This window comes from Heterocephalus glaber, unplaced genomic scaffold (assembly GCF_053883595.1).
Source record: "Heterocephalus glaber isolate CG9 unplaced genomic scaffold, H.glaber_assembly_v1.0 deba00001755, whole genome shotgun sequence".
Lineage (NCBI taxonomy): Eukaryota > Metazoa > Chordata > Mammalia > Rodentia > Bathyergidae > Heterocephalus > Heterocephalus glaber.
This window is the reverse complement of record NW_028258453.1, coordinates 602,800-618,223: the sequence shown is the minus strand read 5'-3', so window position 1 is coordinate 618,223 and position 15,424 is coordinate 602,800. Positions and strand designations below refer to the sequence as shown.

Here is a 15,424-nt window from a genome sequence, read left to right as displayed (position 1 = left end):
CACCAGCACAGGGTGTTGCTTAACTGAGTGGTGAGAAATGGCATCCTGCTTTGATTTCCACTGCTTTGATTACAACTGAGGATTCCGTGGTTTCCCATATGTTTGTTAACAAGCTGCATTTCTTCTTGTGATTTGTTTCATCACGTTCTATGCACATTTTCACACTGATCAGTATATTTAGGTTCCTCTAAGCTCTCTGCTTTCTCACACTTCTCCTGACTCCTCTAGATCTTGGTCACTATTGAAGAGCTAATAGAATCTGTAGTCCCTGTTCTGTGAAGCAGACAGCAAAGGTCCAAAATGGGTAGACTGCCTTTTTTCAGGGTCAAATAGTGTGAACTAGTACAGCTGGAACCAAAATGTGTCCTTCAATTCCAGGAGTCCAGGTAGCACAGTGGTTAGGGGTGCAGGCAGTGCGATGATTAGGGGTGCAGGCCTGTAACCCAGCTCCACCCTCTCAGGAGTAAGAGCAGCCATCCCCCCTCAGGCAAGTAACAGAGTCAAATGAGCTAAGGGGTATGGAAGCTGGGTGCAGTGCTGGGCTCATTGTAAAAGTACCATAGATCCTTCAGGAACACTTGTTGATGTCCTTGGGGTGGAGCCCCCTGCTGGGCACTGGGAATAGAAGGATAAGCAAGGAGCTCAGGCTGGCAGGGAAAACAGACACATGGCAGACAGCCAATCACTGTGCAAGGCCTTCAAACTGAGAGGGCTCAGCTAAGGACCTTTGTCCCTTTACTGGGGCAGAATCTGTCACTCCAGTTCAAATTCATCTTTCTGAAGTTTCACATCTGAACACAGTCCAGCTCCTCCAACCCAGTGTCATCCATGAGGGTCACAGACCCAACAGAATGGTTCTCATCAATTTTCCCACATCCCATCCATCAAGCCCTCCTTCCCTGACCCTCCCCTGGGCAGGCAGAATAGTGACTTTTTTGAGCACCTGCATCCATAATCTTCTCTGCCCAGAGGTCTGACCAATCATCCACAGGGTCTGATCCCTGCAGCATCTTCAAAGAGCTGCACCTCTGGGGTCTCCACACACAGAGGCTGCTGATGGCTGGAGGTGGCACAGAGGAGCCCTTGGTATTCTGTAAATCCTGCAATGCAGCTGGCTCTTGGGGAGGCATAAGAGGATTTGTGAGCTGACTGTCAGCACCCCAAAAACTGGGCCCTAACAGGGTCAGTTATTCTGACTCCGCAGTCCATCAGTGCAGAAATGAGGCCAGCGCCTGGTGACAGGTGTGGGCTGGCAATGCACAAACCCTGGGTCACAGTGACCTTGGCTGGCTGATGACTCTGGGCAAGCACCACCCTCCCCATATCCCAGTGCCTTATCTCTGAAGCCAGAATGAAAGCAGATCTGGCCCGAAGGCTTATGGTGCCAATCCACAACTGAGGCCTCAATTCGTCCAACAGCATTCACATTGCTGAGTAATAGCAGCAACGAATTACTGAGCACTTTCCACATGTAGGACAGTATTTTCAACATGGCTCATGAGTCGTCTCAATAAATTCCTGACATGACCCTATTGGATCAATTAGCCAACTGTTTACTGAACGTTTTTCTAGGTGCTAGAGGTACAAGCATGAACAAAACAGATGAATGTCCTTGGTCTGGTGAAACTTAAGTGAGATCAACACATAAAATATATAAGTGATAAAGTCATCAATGTTGAGAAAAACATGACAGCAGAGAGGAAGGTTAAGAAGTGTCGAGCTGAGGGTGAATGTTTCAGCAGGTTGTCCAGAGAAGGCCTCACTAGGTGGGTGACAAGGAACATCTGGATCACTGGTCATACTCATCCTTATCGGTAGGTGGAGTAGACTGCACAGCTCGACCCACTGTGATGATTGGGGTGCTAGCAGATGTGATGCAAAGAAATGCTTAAAACTTGGTTGTGTAGGAACCATGTCAAAGGAGAGCATCCCTTGGGTTTCTGCTGCTCTTCCAACCCTCACCCAGCCAAGATGCTGGAAGCAGAACCCAACAAGCCAAGTCTGGATGAGGCACACAGCCAACCTGCAAGGGTACATGAGAGCCTGGATGCATGTGAGACTTGGTGCTGTTTGTTACACGGCATCACATAGTCACTGGTGACAGACTTTAAGGAAGAGAGAGGAGCTATAGGACCAGCTGGGAGTAGGCTTTTCCAAGCAGAGAGGACAGCAAGTGCAGAGATTCATGTTCAGGAGCCACTGTTGCATGCTCAAGTGACAAGAGATCTGGGCAGCAAGGATGGAGAGATCAAGGAAGAGGGTGGCAGAAGGCAAGGTCAAAGAGAGTGAGTGGGTGGATTGGTTATTTAGAGGCTGAGTGAGCAAATACTTCATCATTCAAAGTAGGGCACAGTTTTTCATTAAAATAAAATTTATGCATAATAAAATGCATCCTTTTAATATACAGTTTGGAGTTTGATGAACTCAGTCATGTAACCAAACTTTATCCAGACACAGAATAGTTCCATCATCCACAGAAATTCCCTCATGGCTCTTGGAAGTGAGCCTCCTACCCCCAGCCCTGGAATACACCAACCAGCTCTTTCCCCTGTAGTTTGCCTGTTCCAGTGCCTCTAATGAAAATCATGAAACGTGAGTACAGAGCTCCTTTCACTTAACATATGCTTTTGAGAATGAACCCATGTTGCTGCATTATCGGCAGTTTGTTCCTTTTGAATGCTGAATCATATTCTATTGCATGGATGTACCACATTTGTTATCCATCCTACAGGTAAAGGACATTGGGCTGTTCCAACAGAGAACTGTCATGAAGAAAGCCACTGTCAGCATTCACATATAGCAAACCAGGATGACTCTGAAAGTGAACAATTCTTCTAGGACAAGAAGTATAAGAGGGGACCACTGCATCCAAACCAGGAAGTATGTTCACACAGCTTCGGGGCTCAAGGCAAGGACTCTAGCTGTTGTCTTGGTGAGACGAGAAGTTGTGGGAAGACACTGACCACAGCTACAGTGTGGCTGGCTGAGATTTAAGCAGGATCGCTGTGGCTGCCTTGGAACACCAAGCTGCAGAGACCCAGGGCAGAAGCATGAAGGTCATCTGTCCTCTAAGCAGCTAAGGACAGCAGTGGCTCAGGCCAGGGGTGGCCGCTGGGTGGTGAGGGGAGTCAGGTTCCAGATACATCAAAGACAGAGCTGACAGAATTGTTAAGGGACTAATCATACAGTGGAGAGAAAGAAGCATCAGAAAGGACATAAAGAGTGTTGACCTGAGCCATGTGGGCGGGGTGCCTGGCCCATTCCCCAGAGGTAGAGCTTTTGCTCATGGCCATCTCCTGAGGGACAGAGCTAGGATGACATTCCAGAGCCCCTGCTCCTTTCCTCATGTTGTCTGCCTTCTATCAAAGAGAACAAATGAGCTCCTGCTAAGGGGAAGCCCCGAAAGAACCCCACAGCATGTATGTGCCCATCCTGGAAAGGCCCAGCCAAGGACACTGCCAAAAGCCTGGAAGGAAGGAGCTGGGCCTTCCAGTGGGGCAGTGCAGGCCAGTCACTGAGGCCAGCAGAGAGGCAGGAGCACCAGACACTGGGAGCAGTGGCCAACAGGAGGGACATGGTACACAGAGGATGAAGTCAGGACAAGGACCACTGATGTTGCTGCCACTCTGCTTCCAGAGGATGACCTTCTGAGGCCAGAGACCACTAGAGGGCAAAAGAGGGGATGCTGAGGCCATCAGCTGTCCCCTGGAGCCTGGACAAAGACCATAGCCTCCTGCTACCTCCAGATCTCAGCAGCTGCTGGCTAGATTCACCATCTGCCACCTGAGAAAAGGCCCAGTTCCAGGGGCAAGAGTCAGTCACAGGAGCAGGAGCCCACATGGACAAGCAGTGACACTGTGGCAGGGCCCAGGAGGCAGAGGATGCCAATTCCTCAGCTGGTTCACCGACAGCTTTGTGGGAGGCAGGGACAGGCTCTCATGTTGCACTGGTCCCAGGCACAATGCTTATGTGCTTACAGTGAGAAAGCAGGGGCTCGGGAAAGACGTGACCTACATCCCAAGGGTAGCAAGAATAAAAGGTAGGGCCATGGGCTACACTGCCCACCTCTCTCTGCCCCAGCCATGCCACAGAAGAGACAGGAAATCATTATTCACCACTGCCAGACCAAGCCCTGTACACTGCGAAATAAATTAGTCACCCAATGACACCTAGCACTGGGCACAGCCTCATAGCATTCCCACCCATCTGGAAAAATTGTTCTTCCCAAGCCTCAGAAGGACACAGCCCTGCTCTACCTTCCTCTGTGGTTTGGCCCTGGGGTCTATTCCAACAATAGAAATGTGAATGCATGTGCACACACGCGCGCGCACACACACACACACACACACACACACACTCCAGTCTGGCAAACAGGTGGACATGAGCCCACTATCCACATACCTTGCTCTTTTCAATTGCACAGAGTTAACAAGAGCAGGTTTAGGGACACAGAGACCAGGGTTCAAACCGAAACCCAGCAGGCAGAGGAGCTTGCTCCTTTTACAAAGCTGCCAGCTGGGCTGGCTCAGAGCCCAGGTGCACTGGGGCCCTTGCCTCATCTACACCTGCTCTGCGAACTCCCTGGGCTCTGGGGACCAGGTCTCAGCAGGTGCAGGGGTGCCAGGACTCTTGTAAGGTCCAATACAGCCCACTGCACCTCTTTCCTCCAACTTGTGGGGGCACAGCTCACTCCCACTTGCCTGGGTGAGGTCTGGGGTGCCATCTCGGGGTGCAGGGTGACCCAGACAGGCAGATGCCTGCTGTGCTCAGTGCATCCTCTGGCCCAGCATAGCTGACAGCAGACAGGCTGTGTCCAGAGAACAGATCCATGCCATGCACCGAGGACAAATCCTCAGCAGGCTGAGTGCCAAGTACCAGTCCTGGCCTCTTTGGTAGTCTGATCAGTCCCTCACCTCCAGGCCCTAATGACAACAGGGCTCTGTCACTGTCCCTCCAATTTGAAAACCACACTCAAACATGCACTATTCCCAGGTGCAGCAGAATTCACCCCGGAATCCTGCTCCCATGACCCTCTGTGGCCTGAGCCAGTGCTCTGGGCTGGTCCACATGTCCAGCAGCCAGACAACATATTGGAAGGCAGGTGCTTGGGGCACAAGGTGGAGGACAGGAGGTAAAAGATGCAGCAATCACGAGCAGGGAAGCAAGTGAGGCCTACAGCAGGTGACAGGGCTATGACAGGTCCCCAGCCCCCACATGCCTGCACTCACTGCTGAGATTAATCTGCTTGACAAATCAATCCTACCCACTTCTGACTTCATTGCTTATTCACATAATTAGATCCAAGTTGGGCTTTTTTTTTAAGTAGTGACTCCCAGTTGCTCTGAACATCTGGATTAGGCTCTGGTTGCTTTTCCCCAGTAGCTGAAGGAGCACTTTCAATTTAATGGGCTGTATTTCTCAGAAAGGGTTACCCCAAATACTGAGTGATGGGGCACTAGAGTAGCTTTAATATAGCAAGAAGACAATGGGGAGGCAAGGCCACCCCTGATCCGGAGGGCTGTGGTGAGTGCCCACCGCACAGGTGGGAAAACTGAGACCTGGGCAGGGGGTGGCATGCCCTGCCCAAGATGGTACCAACATGGAGTGCAGTCTGGTCTCTGCACAAGGCTGTCTCCCAGGAACACAGCCAGTCTGCTCCCTGTTTTAGCCTCCTGTGGTTCTCAGGCAGACACAGATTGGAGTCCTAACTTCCCAATGCACAAATCTCAATGGCAGAAAGCAGAGCCCAAGGGGGCGGGGGTCCTTCCCCAGCGGTGTCTGGGCACATGAGGTCTGCACTCCTCACCCAGTTAGCACATACTAAGCACCTTGGGCATGCCAGGCATTAGGGGGAAAGAGGCAGCCACACTCGCTCTCTAGCAAAGATTAGAATCTAGTGGGTGAGACTGACACTAGTCAAATAAGATGGCTAGATCACTGCAGAGTGCGACATGCTCTGAAAAAACAGCTCAGGGTGCCATGCACCTGTCTGTCTAACAAGCCTGAGGACAGAGGGTCACCCAGGGAAGGCTGCCTGGAAGAACAGTGCTGGGCAGATGAAAACACGACAGACTTAGCAGGTATGCAGGAGGGACCAGCACAGTGGGGGGGCTCCTGCAGGGTTAGCAGTCCTTGTGGAGAGAAGATTCTGGAAAAGCCAATGTCCCTGGCTGTAAAAGAAGGGTGACAATTCCCACTACTCGCCCAATGTCAGCTCCTCCCCTGACCCTCTGACCTGCTCCAGAAAATTTCCCATCAGTCATAATCCACAGAGGAAAACAAAACACTACCCAGGAAGGTTTTCACCAAACATTATCAGAAAGAACTGACTGAAGAATGGAAGTGGCCACAATGTCCAATAACAGGAAACATTAGGTAGGTTATGAAACATCAATTCTTCATCTCGAAGCAATCATTAAAAATGATCATTACCAAGGTTTTGCAACTACACAGGAAATGTTCATACCAGGATGCGAGGTCAAAAAGGCAGAACACAAAATTGCATCTAGATTATAAGTGCTTATGTATGAAATCAGGACACATGCGGTCAGGGAAGAATACAGAAAACAAAATCAAGGCCTGGGTCAGGCACTGAGACTATGAAATTCTTCCTGGTGTTCCTATAATGCTTTTATAAAAGCAAAGCAGGTGCACCCGCACCTGGGCACAAGAGGAGGGAGGCTTGAACTCAAGTTGAAGCTGCTCTTAGGCTGCATGCTTGGGCCATGCTGTTTACTTCTCTAACTCCTGCTCCTTGATGAGAGGGCAGGGGGATTCAGTGAAGTCAAAGGTGTGGCTAGGGAAGCCAGGGAGGGAGAAGGGAGGACTGAATGGTGGCCAGAAGTGGAGCAGTTCTGGGGCTTGGCACACTCGAGATGAGGACACAATTACCTACATTGCAGAATTGAACAGACTGAACAGGACAAGGCACAAAATGCGTCTGACCTGTGGGATGAATCAAACTGTCGGCACTGCTGCTTGCTTGGAATGGAGCTTTGTCCACTAATGCTCCTGTCGTTTTCCTCTGGGACTGGAAACTTCCATCAAGGGAAGGTGCTCATACATGTGTTGCATACACATACATGCATACACAAGTGCATACACATATATGTGCAGGTGACACTGTGGCACCCCGCCCCATGTGGCCAGAGAGCAGAAGCTCCTCGGGCAGGGCCAGCACTAGCCCTTGTCTACCCCTGTGCCAGACTCTGCCCTGCTTTTCCCCTTGGGCTGAACTTGTTTGTATTTCCACGCTCTCCTCGATTCCAGTCTTCATGATCTCCCACTTTCCAGGACTCACCTGTCGTGTGTTGACCCGAAAGGTCTCCTAGCGTCACCAAACTCCCAGCAACACATTTTGGAAAAGGTTCTTGGTGCTGCCTGTGTCTAGCGTTCCTGGTGTTGATCACTTGGCTTCCCCGAGTTATTTCAGGACAGCCCCTGCCACAGTGCTCTCTGTCCTCACCCGGAAGGCTGCCCTCCCACAGAGCCCCTCATCCCCACCCCTTCTGTCCCCAGCCTCACCCAGGTTCTCGCCTCCCATGGGAAAGAAATCCAGAGGGGCATGCCCTTCCCTCACCAGCCCCCCATCTCTCTGTTCTCTTGGTTCCTTCTCAACACTACCCCTCCCACTGCCTTCTGTGCGGTGTAGACACACATCTTTCACAGCAAGCAATTGCATCTCTGTTGCACCCTCCTTCTAGGAGGCTACCCCTCCCTGAAAGTCAACAACCATTTCCCTAACTGCAACAAGGGCTTCTGTCTGGCTTTGTGTCCCAATGTCAGGAGTGGTAACCAACAAGGGGCGGGGGGGGGGGGGTTCCAAGGTGAGAAGCAAAGGCAACACTGTGCCCTCCCTGCCCAGCATGAGTGAAGTGTTCTCAGCAGGGGACTTAGGACCCAGCCCAAGAGGACTCATTAACTGGCTCCAGGAGTTTTGGTCTGCAGGCCCCTGAACAAAGGCCAACCTCAGGGTCACAGTGCCAAGTAGGACAGAGGCTCTCCCGAGGCCCAGGCCAGCTCCTCACACAACAGCTGCACAGGAAAAGCATCAGCACTGCTTCGTGTCCAGATGTCAGATGGGGGCTGGGCCATGCCTTCATGGCCACCAGGTCACCAGGGAGATTTCTACACACATCATCGGCTGCCCTTGCTCCCAGGTGACATCATGTTCAGGCCAGGTTGAGCCATCCTGGCTTTCCAGAGCCAGACATCCACTGGCAGATGGCTGGCACGCACATCTTGCTCCCATAGCCTGTCCAGCAATGACACAGCCTCACCAGGCCTCAGCGTCCTCAGCTATAAAGAATGACCCTGAAAAGAGCACTTACGATAAGTACAAAACAAACTATAAAGAGCCCAGCACTGAGACACACTTGATAAATACTTAGTGCTGCCATGCTTTCATTCACCCTGGACCACGCCATCTACATCTAGTTCTCCATGAATCTGAGTGCCCTCTGCAAAGGGCTTTGTTAAGGGGAAGTGGAAAGGCCCAGGTCAGCCTGTGCTGGTGTTGCTCCCGGCCCAGTAGGGAAGGATGCTGTGGGGTTACAATCCTCACCTTGAGGCTCAACCCCACTGCAGCAACCACCTACTAGGAAGGAGGGCACCATGGCCAGGGGAGGGAGAAAGGCTGGGGACCAGGGTGGTGTAGCTCCACCTCTCAGGAGCCTGGGTCTCGCTACTGTCCCCTGTAGGCCATTGCTGGGACAGCCATTCCAGTAACAGGCTTAGTGTCCATGTCTGCATCCACTGCCCTTGTTCTTCCTCCCTTTGCCCCACTGTGACATTGGAAAAGGGGGCTACCCTTGTGCCTTTCATCCTAACAAAACTCAGGGCAAGCCATCCAATTGGGATGGCTCCCCAACAGCAGCCAGCAGCACCTCCAGCTGGAGTATCCACACGTGTCAAGACAGAATCAACCCAATAACTTGGCTTCACAATCAAATATAATTCTTCATCCATTCACTTACTTTCTCACTGAGTAAACAGTTCTCAGAGCTCCATCTGTGCCAGGCATGCTGTGATGGATGTGAAGAACACAGGAACAAATGTGGCCCAGTATATCAGTTAGCTACTGCCACAATAATGCTGCATAACAAACTATCCCAAATGCACCAGCTAAAACAAGGATCATGGGTTATCACAGAGTGTGAACTGGTGGGAGCAGGTCAGCTTCTCACTGAAGCTTTGTGAATCACATCAGTGACTGATCTACCCTCAGGTCTCTCATTCTCCTTGCCCAGTGGCTTTTCAATGGCTTGTTCTTTCCTCATCACAATGAAAATGATAGAAACTCAGACTATGGGTGGCAATATCCAGCATCTCCTATGCCCCAGGTTCAGTCATCTCTACCTATGTGCCATTGGCAAAGCAAGCCAAAGGGCAGGGAGCACAGCCAGGCTATGGAGAGAGGGGGTCACAAAGATGTGCAGGTAACCATACCACACTTGCCCCCCTCCCAAAGAGTCCCCAGCCAGACAGGAAGAGCAGGGTGTCCGGAGTAACAGCTCCCGGTGGATCTGCCCAATCACTGAGGTCACTTGGGACAGAAGGTCTTTTCTGCCTGAAAGATATCTGTTCCCTACCTCGTTTACTCTATAAAGTAGACAGACAGGAGTTCTCAGCAGTTTGACAGGGAGAAAAGAGGAGAACTGGGGGCTCAAAGGATTTGCTAAAGCTACACTCTACTGCTTCAGTTATCTGCATTTGTTGAGAGGGTTTGCATTACTTGCACTTGATGAGTATGTTGGTGGCATTTGCATTTGGTGAGAGTATTCATAGGAAAAAGGAAGTAGATCTGGTGTTCACACCTTCCCAAGCTAACAGATACTAGAGTTTAGCTGCACTACTCAATCATGTCATTTGAAGAGGTAAAAAAATTCAAACTGATGGGAAAAGGCCCTGAGAAAGAGGTACAGCCTTAATCCATGGAAGGTACCATCTTTTGGAACAAAAAGAGAAATTTCTGGATGACATTTGACAGCAAGGACACTGCCTTATTAAAATATTCCAAACACACTGTGAGGTGCTATCTCCATCCACGTGGATGATCAGAGACCTTGGTTCCTGCTCAGAGCCCCATAGCTGATGAGTGGAGGAAGCGAAGGTGCAGGCAGACACTTTGGTTGCACGACCTCTGCTGCACTAGGTGCCTGCAATGACCCAACACAGGAGTCATCCGGGTCAACCAGGTTAGGACAGAGCATCCAACTGGATGCCATGGGGTAGACAAAGAGGACCAAGTGCTGGGACCTGGGACCCCAGGCCAGGCTAGGCACACAGGAGCTAGGCGGAGAGCCCTCAGCTGTGTCTGCAGGCTGGGAGGTGCCCCAGCTTTCCCACACAACCTCCTGGACCCACCTCATTGGGCAGTCACAGGGCTATGATTCTCCTCCCAGCTCCTCAAGTGAACATCTGTTTTTCTCAAAGCTGTGAATGTCACATCAAGAATTTCCAATTACCTTCCCCTTGGTTTTATTTAGCATCAGTGTATTGGAGGCATAATTAGTCGGAGATGAAAACCTGTATTGTTCCCTTCTCCACAGCAATGAAATAGGTTTCCAAATGTGCTAACAGAGAGGATCCTTCTCCAAAAATGACAAAGAGCAAGTGAAGAATGAAAGCAGGAGTGAAATACGGATTAATGACAGCCACAGCCCAGGTGGGGCAGGGATGCAGAATGTGACGATGGCATCTGCCACGAGGGTCCTGCTGTGAATCTCACCTCTGGCTCCTAATGAGGATGGGCCTTCTCCACAGCGTAAACTTGATGCTGGTGGAGGTGAAAGGCCGGAGGTAAAACCTCACGGGGTTACTGATGCAATTATCACACAGTGCTTTTCCCCCAGCTTGGCCACACACGGGTCCTGGCAACTTGCACAGAGGGGTGCAGCTTTCACATTGGCCAGGGCTCCCCAGAATTGGAAAGAAGTCACCTGCAAACCTTACACAAGTAGATGATAACCCTAGAAGATGGAGATTTGTGTACCAAGACTCAGATGTCCTCCTTGACCCCAACCCTTGCCAGGGACTCAGCTTCTCACCTCTGACTTGTCCGACACTTGTCAAAGTGCATCTTCGAGGATCTTACTTGGATGCACACAGCAATGTGTTTTCTGATTTATCACTTGTCTCTCTGCACAGAGCAGCCAGAGGGAAACAGGCCATGTCAATGACTTCTCATCACACTTAATAAAGCCACACTCCTCCTCCAGACCATGGAGCCACCTTTCTAACCTCACCATGTCGTCCCTCCCCTCCTCTCCCTCAGCTCAAGCCATGCAGTCTCCTTCTGTTCCTACATCATTCCAGGCTTTGCTCCCACCTTGGGACCCTGGCAACGGCACAGCTGGCCACACGATTGAAAGCAGCGCAACCACCTACCCATGGGCCTTCTCTGCATCCTTCATGGTACTCTTTGCCACTGGATATTATCTCACTTGTCCCTCTTCCTCTCACCTAAATGTAAAGTCCCAGGGGTGTGCAGACCTCACTTGTCTTAGTCCCCAGCAATCCCAGCATCTTTTGGGGTCTCATAGTCACTTTTCTTGTCACTGGGACACAATAGCTGACACCCGCAAATTAAAGGAGAGAAGGTTTGTTTTGACTCACAGTTTCCAAAGGTTTCAATCCATAGTCCTGTGGCTCCAAGGCAGGGTGGCATGGCAGAGGGGTGTGGTGGAAGAAAAGCTGCTCAGGGCATGGCTGCCAGGAAGCAGAAAGTCAAGGGAGAAGCCAGGGAGGGAGATAAAAGCTCCCAGGCCACACCCCCAGAGACCACCTCTTCTGACCAGACCCTGCCTCCTAATAGCAAGTCAGCTGTGATCCCTCATAATCGAATTGCCTCCCACAGATCCCGCCTGTGATTCCATGAGGCTCTTGGGGGATATCTAGATATAAACCATAGCACAGGGGATCTAACACACAGTGGGTGCTCAGTAAATATTCACGGGCTCCACTCCAGTGGGGAGCAGGGGCTGGTGTGCCAACAGGAGTGTAAGGTGGTATGTCTTATCTTCAAACAGATGAAAGGCTGTCGTGGGTGAAAGAAAGAAAAATTGCTATGTCATCTGAGAATACTGATCCAATGCTAATCAAAGGTAGAGGACAGATTTTGCCTAACGTAAGTAGGAGCTTTCTCACTATGGAGCTTCCTGGCAACAGAATGGCTTCCTCAATGGATGGTGAGTTCCTCATTTCTATAAGTTTGTAAGCAGAGGCCACTTCTGGAGCCCACATAGTGGAGAGACGGCATCCTCCTGACTTCTGGGTCCACAGCATCCATGTTGGTTTCTTCTGTGCAGTGGCAGGACAAAATCCCGTCTGAATACTCCTTCCCTGCCCACGGGGACCTGCAGAGCTTCTTTATTTCCTCAGGCTCATTGGGCTTTTGTAAGGGGAAAAAAAGTAGGAACAAAAAGGGAAGCAAGAACACATGTAGCCTATGAAAGGAGACAGATCTGGAGAGATGGAGAGACAGCAGCTTATGAGACACAGAGAGAGAAAGAGACAGAACGAGTGTTCTAATCATTGCTGGGTAGGAAAGGATCCCCTTTAACACTCTTCAAAGACTACCATAAAGAACTGCTTTGGATGTCATTCCTTTTTTTCCTAATGTGATTCTACACAGACATTGAGACGTGAGGTACCACTATGTATATCTGGATTACAAATGAATGAGACAATAGATGGATAAATAGATGAAAGAAAGAACAAATGAGTCAGGTGGTGTTGCATGCCTGTAATTGCAGCACTCAGGAAGCTGAAGCAAGAAGACCACTGAAAGTTTAAGACCAGCCTGGGCTACATAGTGAGTTCAAGGCTAGCTTGGACTACATGGCAAGTCTCTGTCTCAAAAAACAAGCAAACTATGGGCCAGGGATTTAATTCAGTGGTTCCACCACCTGCCCTGTAAGCGCAAGGACCCGAATTCGATCCTCGATACCAAAAAACAAAAAGCAAACTATAAAAGAACAAATGAGTCAAAATTTGAAATCCACTGGTTAGCTCTGGATGTCTGACATCTCTCCTGTCTGTGTTAGAAGTGGTAACAGCCAACACCTGCCAGCTAAAGGTTTGCTCTGTGCTAAGCACCTGTCCCAGTGCCTTCCATAGACAGATTCTCCCCACTTATAAGGATTACACTCTGATAAACCCATCACAGGCTGAGGTGTCCTAAGTCTATGCCATACTCAGTAAATCTAACCTCCCAGACATTCTAACTTAGCAACACAGCACACCGCAGAATTCGGGATGCTTCCCCTTGTGATCATGAGGTTGACTGGGAGTGGTGGGTACAGAACTACATATCCTTAGCTCCAGGAAAGACCAACACTCACCACAGAGGTATGGTTTCTACTGAATGCACACTGCTTTTGTGGTATGAGAAAGTCAAAAAACTGTGACTTGAGAGCCACTTCCTAACTCCTTTAATCTGCCTCTGCCCCTAGAATCTCTCAGGCAAACAGCCAGACAGCAACACTTCTGCTCTCTCCCTCATCTCCCCAAAGACACACAAGGAGGAGCACAGCCAGGAGAAGCTACCCCTCCCCAGCAGCTGGAATGGGCAGGGCTGGAAACCTGGACAGATTTAGAGAGAGGCCCAGGGGCTGAACACAGCATGCAGCCAGGAGATGGTCACCCACACAGGGTGCACTTCTTCAGGGCTGAGAGTGTCTGGCTCATCCTTGTCCAGAGGCTGCACAGGCTGACACACTGGAAAAAGGTAACCTGCAAAACACTGGTGGATTTGACTTGCATTACATTGAAGCCAAGGACCCCCCTCTTCATGGTGAGAGGAGCAGCCTTGACACACAGCTCATGGCCAGGGAAAAGGCTACCTGGGGGAGGCTGAGTCTTACACATCTGGGAGAGCCCGGGGTGATGCCACCAACAGAACTGTCCCTTGGAGCTAGTCACAGCAGGGCAGATATGGCCCAAAGTATGGTTCTCAAGGAAACTCTGAGTACTCTTCTTCCAGCCTTGGCATCAAGCCTTTGCATCCACCACCACCATCAACATTGCCATCATCTCTATTACCACCACCACCACTACCACTGACACCAACACCACATCATCACCACCACTACCACCATCATCAACACGACCATCATCTCTATTACTACCACTGCCACCACCACCACCCTTATCACCGTCGTCGTCATCATCATCATCATCATCATCATCATCACTATCACCACACTACCGTTATCACCACCACTGTTATCACTATCATCATCAACCTCACAGACCATAGCTCATTTGCCCCTCAAAGTGAATTAGATCCCCCATGCTGAAGAATTCCAAATAATGCATATAGATTTTCTCCACTCCTGAAGTGTGAGATGCCATAGTGTCACCCTTCCAAAGAGTGAATACAGTACAGAAAGAGAAAGAATGAGTGCCTTCACCATGAAGAAACCTGACAAACACTGTCAGGAAGAGGGTCACAGTCAGCATCAGCAGTGAGAAGGTACATTGGCAGTATGAACCTTCAATAAGATATGATGAGAATATACTTTGCCCAATATTCATTCGTTATAAGAAATACACTATAGTAATATAAGATGTTAATTATAGAGGAATTGAATGTGAGGTAGATGAGAACTTTCTGTAAATCTAAATAATTCTAAAATTAGGTTTGCTCAAAAAATAAAGGAGCCTCAAGTCTCACCTTGCGTTCTATAGAATATCATTCTAAAATAGTTCTCAAAAACTGTTTCCTCCTCCTAATTATCTCTGCCTTAGCTCACCCAAATTTTGGCACCATCCTTCCTCCCTGGCCCAGGTGTCCCATCCAATCCATCCTGTTCCTGAGGCCACCAGAGTTTTCAGGACACTGAGGGGACGAGGCACACCCATGTTGGCCTGGACCCCACTATCTTAAGGATTTCTTTCAGGATCCTGTGTGGCACACAGCCTCTCTCTTCTGCAGTCTCTCCTGGTACTCTTCTACCACATGCTGCCCTGCTAACATGCCATGTCCTCTTCCTCTAGCATCCATGCGCTTACCTTCCAACCCAACCCCTGCTGCTTCCTCAAGGTGGGAACAACCTTTTCCTGTTGCTTTCCCCGGCTCACTCTTGGCTACCCTTCAAAATGCCGCTCAGGAGTCGCTTCCTACAGAAAGCGTTTCTTCACCCAGGATGGATGTGGTGGCACTGGGGGACACCTCCATAGTCCTGCACTTACATCTATCCTGTATTGTCACTGGCTGTCTGCTTTCCTGGAGGACAGGCAAGTCCTGCCACCTGTGTCTCTCAAGCAACAGTCTTCAACAAATGTTTATTTAACGATGAGTAAATGACTGGGGGAAAACAAGTGGGGTGAGAAATCATGGCTAGCAATCCAGATCTTTTGTTCCCAGGCTTTAAGTTACAACTTCTACTCTCCAGAACAACAGTATCCTCACCAGAGTCCT

At 50.0% G+C, this 15,424-nt stretch overlaps 1 protein-coding gene across 5 annotated transcripts in view; it reads right to left on the bottom strand.

The window, feature by feature from the left end:
- Grid1 (glutamate ionotropic receptor delta type subunit 1) overlaps positions 1 to 15,424 on the bottom strand; it is a 737,700-nt gene that overhangs the window by 515,808 nt on the left and 206,468 nt on the right. The window lies entirely within an intron of this gene.